Source organism: Monodelphis domestica, chromosome 8 (assembly GCF_027887165.1).
Source record: "Monodelphis domestica isolate mMonDom1 chromosome 8, mMonDom1.pri, whole genome shotgun sequence".
NCBI classification, from domain to species: Eukaryota; Metazoa; Chordata; class Mammalia; order Didelphimorphia; family Didelphidae; genus Monodelphis; species Monodelphis domestica.
In genome coordinates this window covers 129,204,273-129,221,263 of record NC_077234.1, presented here as the reverse complement: position 1 = coordinate 129,221,263, position 16,991 = coordinate 129,204,273, and positions in this window count along the sequence as shown.

The window sequence follows — 16,991 nt, the reverse complement described above, 5'->3', positions numbered from 1 at the left end:
GAGAGAGAGAGAGAGAGAGAGAGAGAGAGAGAGAGAGAGAGAGAGAGAGAGAGAGAGAGAGAGAGAACCCAAAGGGAAGTTCTTTAAAATCTCTAGGGTAGCAAGTGAGGACAAGCACATAAAGGATACTACCAATTCCTTTCATGTTAGTTTCTTCCCAGAGTTTTTTATTTCAGCAATCTGAGGTGGGCTTGGTATCATCCACCTTCTCTCTTGAAGCTAGAAGCCAGAAGTACCCAAAGTCCAGAGAGATCAGCAATTAAAATAAACTTAAGTAGGAACAAACAGTCTAAAGTGCCTCAATTTCTCCCATTTTCACCAATTTCAATGCAATATTAATTCAGGCATGGGACATTGTTTCTTTGTATCCTTTGTAACACCTGTCACATCATCTGCCAGTAAATATAGGGATACCTAAATTAATGAGTTTCATGAGAAAGAAACTCCCTTAATGTAGTGTAACGGGAATGGAAGGCACAGCACAGGAAAGGAGGATTACCCTTAAGTAGTGAGATCTGGAGGGAAATATGTCCTGGATATCATTCCTATATCTTTTATATCAGGCACTCAACATGTCAAAGATCTATGACTTCCTTAGTGGGAAAATTCCTTCCACTGATGTAGATTGCAAGGTATTGTGATTGAGAGAAGATAGCAGTAATACTGCGGGGTCCTTTCTGGGCAAGACTATCTTTTTTCTTCAGTTCAAATTAGAAGTAGAAAGGTAATGGCCAGAGAGAAGGTGAAGTAGTGTGTCTTCAGACCACTCCCAAACAGAAGTGAATCCAGAATAGCTGGGGTCCAACTGTTGTCTCCCCCAAGTGTAAACCTTAAAATTTCTTAGACTTGTGAATGTTGGAAATTTCACCATTGGAAGGTTTCATGCTTGTAGGGAATTTCATACTGATAGTGGGAACTCTATTGGAATGTGAACCCCATTTACAAGGGAGGTTCCTCCTCCTCCCTTCTTAAGATTACTTTAGGACAGAACCCTTTTGCTGAACAATGGAAAGGGCTGCAGCATAGATCAAAATTTAATTATTCCAATCTCCACCCTACTCAGGGTAACAGGATTTAGGAAGGGCTGCAGCAAAGGATCAAGATTTAATTATTTGAGAATATGACCTTCAACAGACATGTGCAAAGCCACAGACCTCTGGGTGGTCCTGGGTTAAGCTAGAGCCACCATTGGCACAGGGAAGACATGGACAGTGATTGGTAGATGTGAGAACTGAGGGGAGTGAACTTGGATGGTTTCCTTAAAGATAGCAGGGTCTGAGGACTGGGGATGGTTGGAGAGGTTTTGCTCTGAGCGAGGTGGCTCTGAAGGAGGACTGAGGAGGTTGCCCTGTGGGAGGACCAGGAGAGAAGCCTGGCTCTGAGGCAGGAGAATTCTCTGGAAACATTTCTTGAAAGGAGGTTCTCTTGAAGGTGGAGCCTGAGGTTGGCATGAGAAGCCTTACCTAGAGAGATCTTGGGTGAGTGATAAAACCAACTGACTGATTTATTCATTCTTATTCCTTTCTTACTTTCTCTCTTTTTCTATTGATTAATCAGTGTATTATAAATTAAATTTCTCTATAAAACCCAGTTGGCTTGGGCATATTCATAAATTGGAAATATATTCCCTGACAACCATCTTATATTTATATAAAACCAAGACACAGTAGAAAACATATTTCAGCGGTCATAATTGATATATATATTTCCCTTGCTCCCAAACATTTTAATTATCACACAAGCTTCCATGGAATTTTCTCTCTCTCCTCCCCTGATGTGTCTAGGTTCCATGTGTTCTTGAGCTTTTCTTGCCTTGCATCTCATTTCTTTTCTTTGCCCATTTCCCTTAATCACAGTATAAAACTTAAAAATAAGCTTTAGGGAGTTGTTAGTGGTTTAGTGAGGTTTTCCCAGGACCCTATAGTCAGTAAATGACAGCAGTGTGCTTTAAAGTCTTTCTGGTCTTCCTTATTTCAAGTCTAATAGGACACAATCTCACATGCCACCTCTGATAAGGAAGTTTCTGACAAGCCAAAGTATCATTGGATTATATCTTAAATTAATTTAATTTTTTAAATTTAATTTAATCATTAAGAAGTGATTAAATTCTTACTGTGTATTTGGCCCTTACTTAAGCATTGTAGACACAAAGAAAAACTGACAGGGTCCTTGCTGTCCAGGAGCTTACATTATAAAAGGGGAGATGACATCTGATTCAATAAACATTTATTATAAACAGCTAAATGCTGAGGATCCAATGAATAAAAATACAGTCCAGGTCCTCAAGGAACTCACATTCTAAAGTGGGGAGAAATCAAAGAAAAGGAGGAAGGAAAGCAAGGTATATAAATGACAACAAAAGTGTAGAGAGGAAGAGAGACTACAGGAGCTACATTGAAGGGGGATATCTTGTTTTGTGGGGTTGAAACCAGGCAGAGAAGTAGACACAGAATGGTGTGAGCAAAAGTCTAGTTTCTGCCCTTACTAAAAAGAAGGAATTGGGAAGAATTTGTTTCTCTGTCCTCTTGCTAATCAGAGGGAACAGGAGGCTGAGGGAGGTGGTGTCAGTCAAGACCTGAGTTAGCAATATGGTGATAAGATACTGTATACATGAGATATATATTAATGAATATATCTAAGACATATAGAATAAATATTGTAGCAATATTACTTTTGTCTGAATGATGATTGAGATCTCTTTTATGAATGACAGAATAGAGATCTTTTTCTTCTTCTAAATAATAGGTATTAATAGCATACTTGACAATATTCTTTTAATTGTTGGGAACAAGAAAGAGAATCTGAAAAAAGCAGTAAAAAAAGGCAATAAAAAAGTGAAAATCCTCTCTGTGACACTAAATATTCTCTTTCTACAATTATGAACTGGTGCAAAAGAAAGGAAAGTGTCCTGGAGGAATGACTGGAATGAGGTGTTTCAATCAACTAATTTTTTTTTAAAATGAATTCTAGTTCTATGCAATTAATCCATTGCCAGAACAAAAGAGATGGATTGCCTGTTCTTCCTATACACTCTCCTTTTTACTACTTGCCTAGTGACATCTTTTTCTTTTGATTTTGTCATGGATGTTCATATAACTTGATATCATCTGTTTAAAAAAGATTGATGAGGGGGAGAATACGAATGAGGAAAAACACACAGGATAATTTGTTTTAGGGTCTAAAAACCTAAACTTAGTTTTGGTTTCTAGCATCTCCACTAGGAATAGCTCTTTTGAATGGAGCAGTCCTGTGGCCTTTTCTTTGAAATGACTATTTCTTTCTCCACGGTGTGTATGTGTATGTGTGTGTGTATGTATACGTGTGTGTGTGCATGTGTGCACATGTACCCTGGTTTCTACCTTAGTACCTACCTACAGAACAGCCTGGCTCTTCAGAAAAGAAAAGATACTTTCATCAACAGAGGTATTGACTGGAAAGTTTGGAAGACTTCCTGTCCAATTGACATCCCTGTGGGGACTCCCATGCTAGCAAACAAGGTGATGAGCCAGATGGATGTCACAATGGCAGAGATACCTATAATTCCCTGATGTTCAGCCCTATAGTTTTAATACAACAGCACTGAACTCAGTTTGGGGTTTTGCTCTGCTATTTGGAATCTGTTGCTTAGAGTGGCATTTGGAGCAGCTCAAATGTGGCGGCAGATGCTAGAAAATGACATGGGTCAGAAGTAGGTTCCACACTTCAAAGCTAATCAGATTCTGGCACTGTCTACATTGCAGATCTAAGGGTTCTCAACCTGGGTTTTATGAATAGATTTCAGAGGGTCTGTGAACTTGGAAGGGGAGAAAATATGGTATATATTTTCAATATACTTGATTTCATTTTTAATCTTATGTATTCCATTTTATGCATTTAAAAACAATATTCTGAAGAGTCAGTAGACTTTATTAGACAGTCGAAGGGATCCTAGATAGAATTTTTTAAAAAGAGCCCCTGGGCTTCTATGCATTTAGGTTTCAGGGTAATGATTTAAGACTGATAATAATGCCACTTTTGTGTAGGGATAGAATCATTTGGATTTTTCTAGAGGATTTTCTCATTTGCATTTTGAAAATACACTACTAGATAGGTTCCATGACAATGATGAAGAGAAAACTTATCCTTGACTATGACACCCCCAACAATCTCTTATATAACTTAAAATTTAAAGGAGTAGCAGTGCCTATACTTTCTACAGTGAATTTATGCATTTGGTTTTTCAGAATTCTAGAAATTGTGATTTTTTACTTCAATCTATTATTCTTTCTATTATAGCATGTTGTCTTTCAAGAACTGGAGCTTAAGTAGGTCTTTTGACCAAGAGAATGACTTAAAGATTTACATAGGATCAATATTGACTATAATGGCAGAGTTGTGTGAACCTAGATGTTCAATACAGGCAGGGATCTTTTGGAGGTGGGTGGGGGTCTTTGTGGAAATCTGGAGCTAAGCTTTCATCCCTGAACAGAACTTTAAAAGGAAACTCCTTTTACTAATGCAGATTGGACATTTTTTACAACTTACAGTCTAAAAGTCTGTCTGGAAACCCTAGAAGACTAAGTTACTTTCCCAAAGTCACACAGCTAATATGTGTCAGAGACTGGACTTGAAACTGGGGCTCCTGACTCCTAAGGCTCACAATCCACTAAATTGTTCTACTTCTCACAGACAGGGACCAGATTAGAAAAGGATATGATAAGACGATTAATTTATAATATACACTGAAGGAGTAACTTGATTTCTTTTAAAACACATGTACAGAAGAAAAACATTTCCTTGATCTCGCCTATGATTGGGGATGTAGACTCTAAATGATCACCCTAGTGCAAATATTAATAATATGGAAATAGGTCTTGATCAATGACACATGGAAAACCCAATGGAACTGCACGTCAGCTATGGGAGAGGGGTGGGAGGAGGGGAGGGAAAAAACATAAATCATGTAACCATGGAAAATATTCTAAATTAAATAAATGAATAATTTCTAAAAAAAGACCAACAAAAAAACCCACATATTATATCATTTATAAAAAGAAGACATTGGGCTAGAACTGTGGTTCTCAAAGTTTGGTCTGGGTACCCCTACGGGTCCCTGAGATGCTTTCAGGGGTCCACAAAGTCAAAACCATTTTCATAAAAACAGTGGCATTTTATTTCCTTATATGATAAATATCGATCAATATCACCCAGACATACAGTAACTCTTTGGGATTATCAGTAATTTTTGAGAGTACAATTGTCCTTCCTGGGGCTGGGCTAGATGATATTTAGGGTCTCTTCCATTTCTAATAGCTTACAATTCTGATACTAGTTGTGATTTTAAGAAGATATACCTATATAGAGCATCCCCGCTAACTTGAAATGGCCTCTAAAGTTGACAAAAAAGATTTTGCAGTTTCAGATCTGTTGTAAATACCCAGATCAATTTCCCATGTGAGATGGATTTTCTTTCCTTGCCTTGTTATCTCACAATGTATGATATTGCCTGGTCAAAGGCGTGCAACGAGAAAAGCATATGAAGTCTTTAAAAGAAACCTGTGGAGATCCTCTGTTTACAGACCAATATAAAAATTGGATTTGGTTCAGTCATCCAAACCAGACTAATGCCTTTTCCCCATTTAATGCCCCACAGCAATCGTCATACATAGCCTACAATATGTCTTGGTGTTCTAAGATGGATGGTTTGTTCAGAAACGTCCTTAAGAATGTTTCACACAATTTGCCAAGTAGAATTCAATTGAGTAAAATGGAGAATGTGTGTGCTCAAATTAACAGTTTTAGTAGAATTTGAAATTTACTGAACTCTTTTCAGAAATTATATTCATGTGACTAGACTTAAAAACCTACTAATGTGAGGCTATTTCTTTTAGTATAAATGCTTCCTTTTCTTTCTTTTTTTTTTAAACCTTCCGAAAGAGCTATAAAGAGGAGTTTTTGTATCAGGGGTAAACACCATTAATAGTGCCCAAAACAAGTGGCAGGAAGCATGCTCTTATAGTTGGAAAGAAGGAACAGGTCAGGGGAAAAAAGAGATTATCTACTAGTTGGTCAATATGCATTGACTAAACACCTATGTGCCACCCACTATGTTAAGCACTAAATATACAAAGAAAGGCAAAAGACAAGTCCTCACCTAAAGGAGCTCACAATCTAATGGAGAAGATAACGTGCAAACAGCTATGTACAACCAAGCTATATACAAGATAAAAAAGGAAATAATTGACAGAGGGAAAAGAAAGCACAAAAATGACTCCCTGTGAATGGGGGATTTCGCGGAACTTGAAGGAAATCCAGGAGAGAGCATTCCAGGCATGATGGACAGCTAGAATAAATACTCGAGGCCAACAGAGAATATTTTACCCAAGGAATATCATGGAAGACAGTGTCAATGGATGGAAAAATATTGTAAGGGATGAGAAGTCTGGAAAAAGAGGCAAGTTAGGCTATGGAGCCCTTAGAAGCCAATCAGAGGATTTCATGTATAATCCTAGAGTTGATAGGGAGTCATTGGAGTTTATTTGGGGAGGGCAGTGGGAAATGTTGACATGGTCAGACTTAAAATCAACTTCTTTCCTAGTTAACTAATTTTTCTTTTAATCAGATATTATTTCAGTTGACTCCATTCTATTGACAGTAGCTTCTAAATTTTAACCTTGGAGCAAAGCCCCATTCAACCTGCACTAGTTATAGCTCTGACCACTGATGTAAAATAAAGCAGTGTGAATAGTATGCTCAACTAGAAATTCATATAAAAATAGTAGACATGAAAGGAAAATATTCTAACGTACACAGGCAAATTTTAGGTCCTTTTTCTCTACCACTCCTTGTTGCTGTTTCTAGCATTAAGAAACCATATATATTTTTTAAAGCCACCCCTGGTACAAGAGAGGTGCAACAGTGACTGGAACTGTTTATCTAATCATTTTGCCCATTAATAATTGAAAGACCTCACAATGACCCGTCCGTTTCACTAGATCAGGTTTTGAAAAATAAGCCCTGGTGTGGCTTCCCAACAATCAACAAATACTTCACCACCTGCTCCGTGGAAGGCTGACCCTGTCTAGCGCCCTGGCAATTCTACCTCTTGGAGAGAGCACATAGCCGATGACAAGCAGCATCTATAACAGGGAAATTAGAACATCTCCATACATTAGATGTGGCCTTTTAAAGGAAGTGCTCAGAGCCAGACTGGGCTTTAGACTGAAGGAAGGTAATTTAATTTCAAGTACTGTTCAATGAAAAGCGTAGGATGCTGGAATCTGATTTGAATCATTTGGCTTTGTGTGTGAATTCTATCACAGATAAAAATGGATGCTCAGATTTTTAATGTGTAACTAATGCGGTGTCTGAATGCATTACAGTCCTGAAACTGTCCTGCTGTGCTGTGAGTACCTGAGAATAAGGGGAATGCTTCTTTACAGGAGCAACAAGGGTCCAGATGGACATGATCACGTTGAAAACATACATACATGCATACATAAATGTACATGAACACATGTGTACATATATGTGTGCGGTCATATATTACACACATGCACATGTATGTGTATATATTGGTAAAGAGAGGAGAACTATACAAATGAAATATATATGAATCTGTTTTCTATGACGTGGAAAAATGATTCTATTTTTCATGATCGCTAGATAGATAGAATGGAAAATAGAATCATTTCTGCAAAATCATGATAAGGAACACAGGTACAGAAGTAACTGATAGCTAGAGAAGCAGATGGAATGCTTTGTAGGATACTCTGCATGCCAGGAAAAGAAGCTTGGCTCCATAAAGGTCTTCCTATGCTTTTTAATTGATTAAAAAAAAATGAAAATGATCCAGTGTTTGCCTTGGAGTAAAACTATGGGAAGACCACCTTTTCTGATGTGGCTGACAATCTTTACTTGGTAGTGTCTATTCTCCTCATGATGCTTTTCCTTTCATCTTTATTCCCCACTCTAATTTTTATGATCCCAATTGTGCTTCACTGTAGGAAGACTCATGTAGGGGACTGATTAAGAAGTTGGTGGCAAAGAGCTAATCTGCAAGTAATAGAAGAATTATTAGAAAATGCTCTTATCCTACAAGCTCTTCCAAGTTCAGCTGACTATGAATTCCTTGAGAACAGAGACCATTTTTTATTTGTTTGTTTACCTTTCTTTAGCAGTCTCTAGGGCTTATCCAATATTTGACATATTATAGGTGTTCAATAAATGCTTGTTGACTGACTGATTGACATTTTATCCTGTTTTCTTCTGAGTGTAGTTTTAGGATATGTAGCATTGGGCTCCTTGTTCTCAGTTCAGAAAGACTGGATTGTTCATTCAGTGTCACACCTCATTGGAAGAGATGGACAGAGTTGGAATAGAATTAATTATTCTCATTTACTCTTCTCATTTTCCTTTTTTTTTTAAACCCTTACTTTCTATCTTAGACTCAGTACTAAGTACTCCAAGGCAGAAGAGCGAGCAGTAAGAACTAAGTAATGAGAATTAAGTGATTTGCCCAGGGTCACACAACAAGAAAATGTCTGAGGCCAGATTTGAACCTAGGACCTCCCATATTTAGGTCTGGCTCTCTGACCACTGAGCCACCTAGCTGCTCCCTGTTCTAATCTTATAACCTATATGATATCTCCTTTTAGCTCTCCAAGGTAAAGAACTATAAATATGTGTATTGACCAAACAACTACTTTCATTCCCTACTATTACCCACCACTCTGCCCAGAATTATAGGCTTATTTTGGATAGATAGATAGATAGATAGATAGATAGATAGATAGATAGATAGATAGATAGATGGATAGATAGATGGATAGATAGATAGATAGATAGATAGATAGATAGATAGATAGATGGATAGATAGATGGATAGATAGATAGACACACATGCATGTTGCCTTCAGCCATTTAATGTAAGTGCCTTGAGGTCAGGCACTATTCTTTGTATCTGTAGTTCCTGACATACAGTAGGTGCTTAATAAATACTAATTTATTAATTCATGTAAATAATTTCTGACATAGCCTGTAGGCATTTGTGTGAAAGAAGAACCTAATTTTATCTTCTCTCAAAGAAACGTCTCTCTAATCAGGTCATTCCCCTTCACTTCCTAGCCTTACTTCTGTCTCCCAGACTGCTTATATTGTTTCTGCAGCTTGTTTTTTTCCCCCCTATCTACATCAACTTAACTGGACAAGTCACTTAACCCTGTTGCCTTAATTTTCTCATCTATAAAATGAGCTAAAGAAGGAAATGGCAAAAGACTCCAGTGTCTTTGCCAAAAAAAAATAAACACCAAATGGGGTCATGAAGATTTGGACAGGACTGAAAAATGACTCAACAATAACAATCTACTTAGCTACTCACAATAATCTACTCACCCTTCAGCTCAATCCCTGCCTCCTCCTCCTCCATGAATCTTCCCTGATTGCAAATGTTTTGATGATCTCTGTATTCTCTGAGTTCTTGGAGCACTGGCCCTAGAGGCATTATTGTTCTGTAGTTGTTTCATATCTATAAGCCTTGTATTCCCAACAAGTTAGTAAGCTTTTTGAGGTCAGGGACCTTACCTTATATTTCTGTTGAATTCCTTATGGTATTAGGTAAATAAAAGGAACTCAATAAATATTGATTAAATACTGTGTAAGTGCTCTTCAGGATCATGACACTCTATTCCGCTTGGCCCTAGAGGATAGAACCAGGAACAATGGGTGGAAGTTACAGAGAGGCACATTTCAGCTTGATTTAAGGGAAATCTTCTCAACAATTAGAGCTGTCCAAAAGTGTAATGGATTGCCTGGTGAGGTATTGGGTTTCTCCTCACTGAAGGTTTGCAAGTAGAAACCAGATGACCATTTGTCAGGGATGTTATAAGAGAGATTCTTGTTCAATTGGGTTTGACTAACTGGCCTCTGAGGCCCCTTCCAGCTCCAAGATTCTGTTTTTCTTTTTTAAAAAAATCTCATTATGAAGTTTGAGCAAGGAATCTTGCCAAGATAGGGAGGGTGTGGGGTCAGAGAGTTCACGCAATCAAAAATATTCATTGAGTGCCTACTGTGAGCAAAGTTCTGTGCAAGTGGTATGGTAACATGGAAGGTTTTTCCCCAAAGGACCTTTCCTGTGCTATCTGATGATGTGGGGCCAGCGGCAGGGTACAGGAGGTGAGGAAGCTGGGAAATCTCCAGGGGATCAGGTAGCTGAGATTGCTAGAAATGGGACTTGCTGATCACTACATGAGTAAACAGTTTCTTAAGGGCCAGAATAGAAGTCCATCTACAAACTAAAAACAGAGGTCATACAATCAAATACCAGAGTTCAAACAAAAGGAATGAAGCAGTGAGGTCTGAAAAGTATGGTCACAGGCCATAAACCAGACACTGGCCAATACCAATTGAGAATGACCAATAGCAATTTGCTTAGTTTATCAAATAAACCATCATTGTCTTATGAAATAGGGAGAAAAGGGCTAGTCCTGCCTCCCTACCTCTCATCCTATTTAATGTTACATGACTATATTATTATAGATAGATATTGTAGACAGGAACCAACAATCTTTTTGGAAAGATAAAATGTAACATGTTATTTCTAGGGAGTAAAAATGTATTCAGCACCTACTGTGTACAGGGCTCTGAGGAGAAAGTTATAAATAAGGACCCTCTAAAAAGGAGTACAGGACAAAAAGAGAAAGAAGTATGCTAAAGGAAAAGTTCAATAAGGAGAGTAGGCTCCAAACAAAGGATTATAAAAATACTAGGATGGGAGAGAAAGCAATAACTGGCTTCAGAGCCAGGACAGTCTGAGTCAAGTCCTTTATTACCCTGAGCTAGTCAGTTAATACCTCAGTCCTCTAGGCAACTATTAGAGTTAATTAAGTACTTGGACTAATTAGGATCTTGATAACTAGAAATGAAGAAAGAAGACTGAAGGATTACCTTACGAAATTAGCTGGAATCTTCAGGAAAGTTACTTAAGAGAATTTGGCAGGAGCCTAAGGGTCTGTGGGAAAATAACTGTCTTTCTTGGAGTTTGCCTATTCTGAGGGTGGTTGGTTGGATCTGCTCTCTGGAAAACCTTGGAATAGCTGGTGACAGTTGATGTTGGAGGAAAATGTGGAGATTTGGGAAAAGCATGGTGGAAGATCAACTTTAAGGAGAGACAGAGTTCCAAATGGGGCCATGAATATTTTATTATGACTGAAAAATGACTCAACAACATTTCATATTTTGATTCCAGTTTATTTACCTCTTTACCCCAGTCCAATATGAGCTCCTTGGGGACAAGGACCATTCCATTTTTGTGTGTGTGTTGGCAGTGCCTGGCACATAGTAGGTACTGAACAAATCATTGTTGAATTAAGTGAATTCCAAAGTCTGTGACAAGCTGGACTTACAGGTGGGCTTTAAGTGGTCCCTACTGAAGAATTAGATGGCTGCAGGGGCAAGGAATCAAATATCGCAGTACATCAGCTACTGAGCCTTGTAAAAGAGATTTAAATTTCGGACTTGCATGCTTTTTGAAGATTGCTAGATGAGTTAATATTTATACAAAGTAGACTTTGACAGAGCTGCTGCTGATTGCACAGGAGATGGAAGGCTTTTGGGGGAGGGGGGTCAGAATATAAAAAGAAATGATGATGATACAAACTCCTTCTTAATTCACAGATTCCTCTTCCAAGACATATTTCATCAGCTGGCTCTGTGGTAACCTGCATTTATCTTCCTGCTTTATAACATTAAAAATCAGTGTGTCAGACAGATGATTTTCCTTCACAATTATCTGTGCCTTTTTTTATTCTTTTCTGTAGTCTATTACTATGGTAAGTATGACCTTGTGGCCGGGGGAGGGCACCAAAAATTTCAATATATCACTTGGTCCCCATAAAAGTTATGGCAAAATAATATTTTTCATCTCTCAAATTCATGAAAAGTGAAACCATGTGTGGTGAATTTCAAATATTTCATCTCCTCATTCTTGCCTTCTATGGTCCTCTTTGCAGTACATCCTTTAAACCTTATTTGGGGAAACATTTTCATACTCATTCACCACAGAAGGATCTCATTCTGATATTTCCAAGGATAAAATGGGGAATATTAAGTCATTAACTTAAGAGGAAGACCATTAGATCATTGAATAACTCCATCTTCAAAAATATGTATTTTACATGAGGTGTTTTTTATTATTATTTTTTGCCATAGCCCTGCCTTTTGGGGTCATCTTCAAGTACTACTTTTCACATGACACCTTTCCTGATCCTTTCAGTTGCTGGTGTCTTCCCTTCAAATCACCTTAAAGTTATTTGTCATCTACTCATTTAGGGTTTGTGTAAGGGGGGCTAATAAACATTTATTTCACATCTGCCATGTGCTTGGCTATATACTAATCACTTTTATGAATATTAACTCATTGATCTTCACAACAACCCATTTTATAGTTGAGGAAACTGAAACAGAAGTCAAGGGACTTGTCCCTTGTTAAATATTAGAGACCAAATTTTAACTCGGGTCTTCTTGGCTCTAGGATCCAAAAACCACTAGCTGCCTCATACAGATAGATATGTATAAATATATGTAGCTATACTATATTTATATATATTCACATATATACATTATACATGCATACATATACACATATAAATATATATACAAATAGAATATAATCTTGAGACTACAGACTATTTTTCTTTTGTCTTTGTATCCCCAGCGCCTAGCATAGTATCTAGCACATAGTAAATACTTATTGATTGATGGATATGATAAATGTCCTTATGAGCACATACAAATGTTGTTATAAGGCCAAAAAATAATGGATTGGCAGGACACAGAACTATGAATCAGATGTGAATCACTTAGTAGTTCTATGACCTCAGGCAAATCAACTAGACTAGCTAAGCCTCATTTTCTTCATCTATAAAATGGAGATAATAGTACTTGGCTCACATTTTTTTTTTCAGGATCAAATGAAATAAAGGATGGGAAAGATTTATAAACCATAAAACTAGAATAAAACCATGGCTGAAACATCAAAACATTAGGTATTATTTTTGTCATTGTTGTACTCCTTATCTGTAAAAATGAAGAATTTTTTACTAGATTGCTTCTAAGAATCCCTCTTGGTCTCAGGTAATCAGCTTCAATATTTGGTCTTTTATCTGATTTTATTGGAATGAATGCTTTTATTTATTTAGTACTTTAAGGAGTCTTGATCTTATCTAAATGAATATTTCCTCTTCTTATTCAGATCACAATTTCTCTATGCCTTAGTTAAAAGTTTTCTGAGTTCCTGTGACTGAACAAAATCATTATAAATGTTAGTATGATGTATAGGTGATGAACAGAGTCAGAGAATTCCAGGAAACTTTATGTGACCTGATACAGAATGAAGTGAGCAGGACCAAGGGCAAAATTTAGGCAATGACCACAAAATTGTAAACAACTGAGGAAGTCTTAAGAACTCCCTTCAATTCACTGGCCAGACATGATTCCAGAATGTTGATAGTTAAGTCAGTTTTTCTCTCCTGTTAGCATAGAGGTGATAGACTAGAGGCTCAGAATGAAATGTGTATTTTGATACAGTCAATATATGGATTTTTTTCTTGACTATAATCATTTGTTATAAAGGATAAATTTTTTAGGGAGGAGGGCAAAGTTATAGGGAGAGAAAGGAAAGAGAGATCATGAAACAAAAAAAAGAAAAGAAAGAGAAGTGTCAATGAAATCTTTTTTAAATCACAGAAGAGAACAGAAGGAAATTCAGGAGACAAAGACAAGTAGGGTTACCATGTTGCTACAATGAAAACAAAAACCATCCATTTGTATGTAATAGATTTATGGTTTCATATACAGTCCACTTTTTTTCTTCCTTGTATGTTGAAATAATCATGTTTGAACTGCTTGATCACATCGGTTTATGGGGATATGATTGAGGATGTAGACTCTAAAAGATCATCACCCCAGTGCAAATATCAATGGAAATAGGTCTTGATCAATGGCACATGTAAAACCCAGTGGAACTGTGCGTGGACTATGGGAGAGGGTTGGGGGGAGGGGAGGGAAAGAACATGAATCTTGGAACCATAGAAAAATATTCTAAATTAATTAAATAAAATTTTCCAAATAAAAAAAGAAATAATCATGTTGGTTGACATTTGTGAAGTTCATGATAACAAAAATTAGTGTTTGAAAAGTATTGCTTGGTAGCTAGCTAACATTCTGCTGGTTAATTTTGATCAAGTGAACTATTTACATTGTATTTTTTTTATATGAACAGGTTTTTTTTTTGTATGTTGCCTTCCAATTTGGAATGAGAGAGCTCCTTTGAGGAGAAGGACTTTTCTTGCCTTTTCATTGCACTTCTGGCACTTAGCACACTGGCAAATAGCAAGTACGTAATAAATGCTTGTTGCCTGACTGACCTAGGATGCCTGGTACAATACAAATAGTGCCACATTTAGAATCACAAGACCTGGGCTCTAGTCCTATCTTTACCACTGACTTTGTGTGACTTTGGACAAATGGGGCCTCAGTTTCCTCAACTGTAAGATGAAGGAATTGGACTAGATAGACTTTGAAGTCTCTTCCAGCTAGAAATCTCTGATTCTGTCAAGTGGACAAGTGCTTGAAGCCCTTAGCATTTAGCAGGACTAGCCAGAGCCTACATTATCTGTGGCCATACATCTCACAATCCCACCACGAGTAGCTATTAAAGTTGGACTCTGGAGGAAGATTCCTCTGATTTAGTGTTAATGAAGCAGAATCACATACAGACTAGCTGCATAGCAGGTTGGAAGAGTTCTAAATTGCAGATTCTTATATTTCTTGCTGCTATCTGAGTGTTGCTATGGTACTCTGTTATTAAGAAAAGGTTTATTTCAAGTGGACACTCCCTATGTGTGTCTTTTCACAATGTCATTTGCTTATGTCAAGATGAAGAAAAATTAAGAAAGATTTAATAAAGGGATGTAGTTATTTTGGGAGAAGGGAATCAAACTATTATCATCACTAAGATTTAGTTTTATAAATGGGGTACTCAGTACATCCTTTTTTCAGTGCCAGTAATCACAGAAATCCTTCTCAAAAAAAAAGCACTGAAGTGTCCCTGGGCATGAGGATCCATATTTTAAAATCCTTTTTCCCATTGTTTGGGTGCCAAGTTCACTTACTCTTAGTGAAACACCACTCCCTATATTCTAGGAGAGCCTGGACAGTCCTTTTTTTTTGGACATTACATTAAGTAAATCTTACCAAACCACATTTGTTCAATTATGCTTGAGTGAATCTGAGACACATAAATTAAATTTCCCATGAAATACACATGGAATTGAAAATCAGGAGGAGGAAGGGCTTAATGATGCATTTCGGGTTTTGACAAGCACTTGAACCAAAGCTCTTAAAAAAATGAGCACGTGGGCAACATTTTGGGTACAACTAACCATCTCACAACACTAGCCTCAGAGGAGTGCTCAAGATTAAGAAGCTTCCAATGACCATCAGTACTTGGACCACAAGATGGCAGACTCTTGAACTGCTCCCCAGGCTCTCCTGACCTCCCCACTCTTCCAGGCAGTGAAAAAGACCCAATTCAGACTACAGAACATGGTTTGGTGACATCATACCACAATCTGTTAAATGAGTGTCATTATTCTACAACAACCCAGGGTTTGCCAAAATCGGATGATACTTTCTAAAAGAAACCTCCTTGGAGGCAAATTTTCTCCAACATGTCCCCAGAGGTCAAATATAAGTGGAATAATATAACTTTTGCTTATATTTTTTGAAGTAAATAGAAATGCCTGGTCTCCATGTTGGTTAAAGTTCTAATTGTAATAGAATGCAGTTTTTATTACCTCCATGGTCTTTTGCAGGGTTAATTCATTCATCTTTTACAACAGCTTAGAATCCAGCAAATTAAAAAATAAAAAATAACAAGCCATCACACTATATCCTTTTTTCCCTTTTTCAGGGTGCTGACTAGTAGATTTGAAAGCATAATTTTGACTTATTGTTAATCGTTGCTTCTTTTAAAAAAATAAAACAACAAAACACCCCCCCCCCCACCAGAGAGCAAGTAAAGGCATCATTTTTAGATGTCCTGAGCTCACTTGTAGGGATCTGACAAATACAGTTTTAGAATTTTGGTAGACTTGTAAACCAAAGCAAAATAGATTCAGCTTTATATAAGAGAAGGATAGGAGAACCTCTGAAATCATTCTTTTGTGCCTCTAGGATGTGGATGCAGCATACGCCCTGAATTGTGTTCTATTTAAAAATCAAGGGAAGAAATAACACACCTGAGAGGAGCTGGGCAGAGAGTACCTCAAACTACCTCCTACATTAATCACAGCCAGCTTCCTTTCGAAGGGCTCCAAATTAGCAATAGAACAACCTTTTTTCTTCCCCCAGTCTGAACAAGCAGGTGTTTCTTTCATGAGGCCCATATGTTCTCCTACAGCCTTTATCCAAAGCACCTACAGTATAGCCCAAGGCAATATGGCCCAGTGCCAGTTTCCCTGCAAGGATCTTTTTTTCATTCCGTGTGTGTGTGTGTGTGTGTGTGTGTGTGTGTGTGTGTGTGTGTCTGTGTGTGTGTGTGTGTGTGTGTGTGTGTGTGTGTGTAAGAGAGGAAAAGAAAGAAAGAAAGAAAGAAAGAAAGAAAGAAAGAAAGAAAGAAAGAAAGAAAGAAAGAAAGAAAGAAAGAAAGAAAGAAAGAAAGAAAGAAAGAAAGAAAGAAGAAAGGGAAGGGAGGGAGGAAGGAAGGAAGGAAGGAAGGAGGGAAGGAAGGAGGGAAAGAAGGAGGGAAAGAAGGAAGGAAGGAAGGGGGGAAGGAAGGAAAAAGAGTGAGAGAGAGAAGGAGTAGGGGGAAGAAAGGGATAGGGAGAAGGAGAGGGAGAGAAGGAGATGGGGAAAGAGAGAGGGAGGGAGGTACAGAGAGAGAGAAAGAGAGAGAGAGTGTGTGTGTGTGTCAGTCTATGTGGGAGACATCTCAAGTAAGGGAGAGAAGCTAG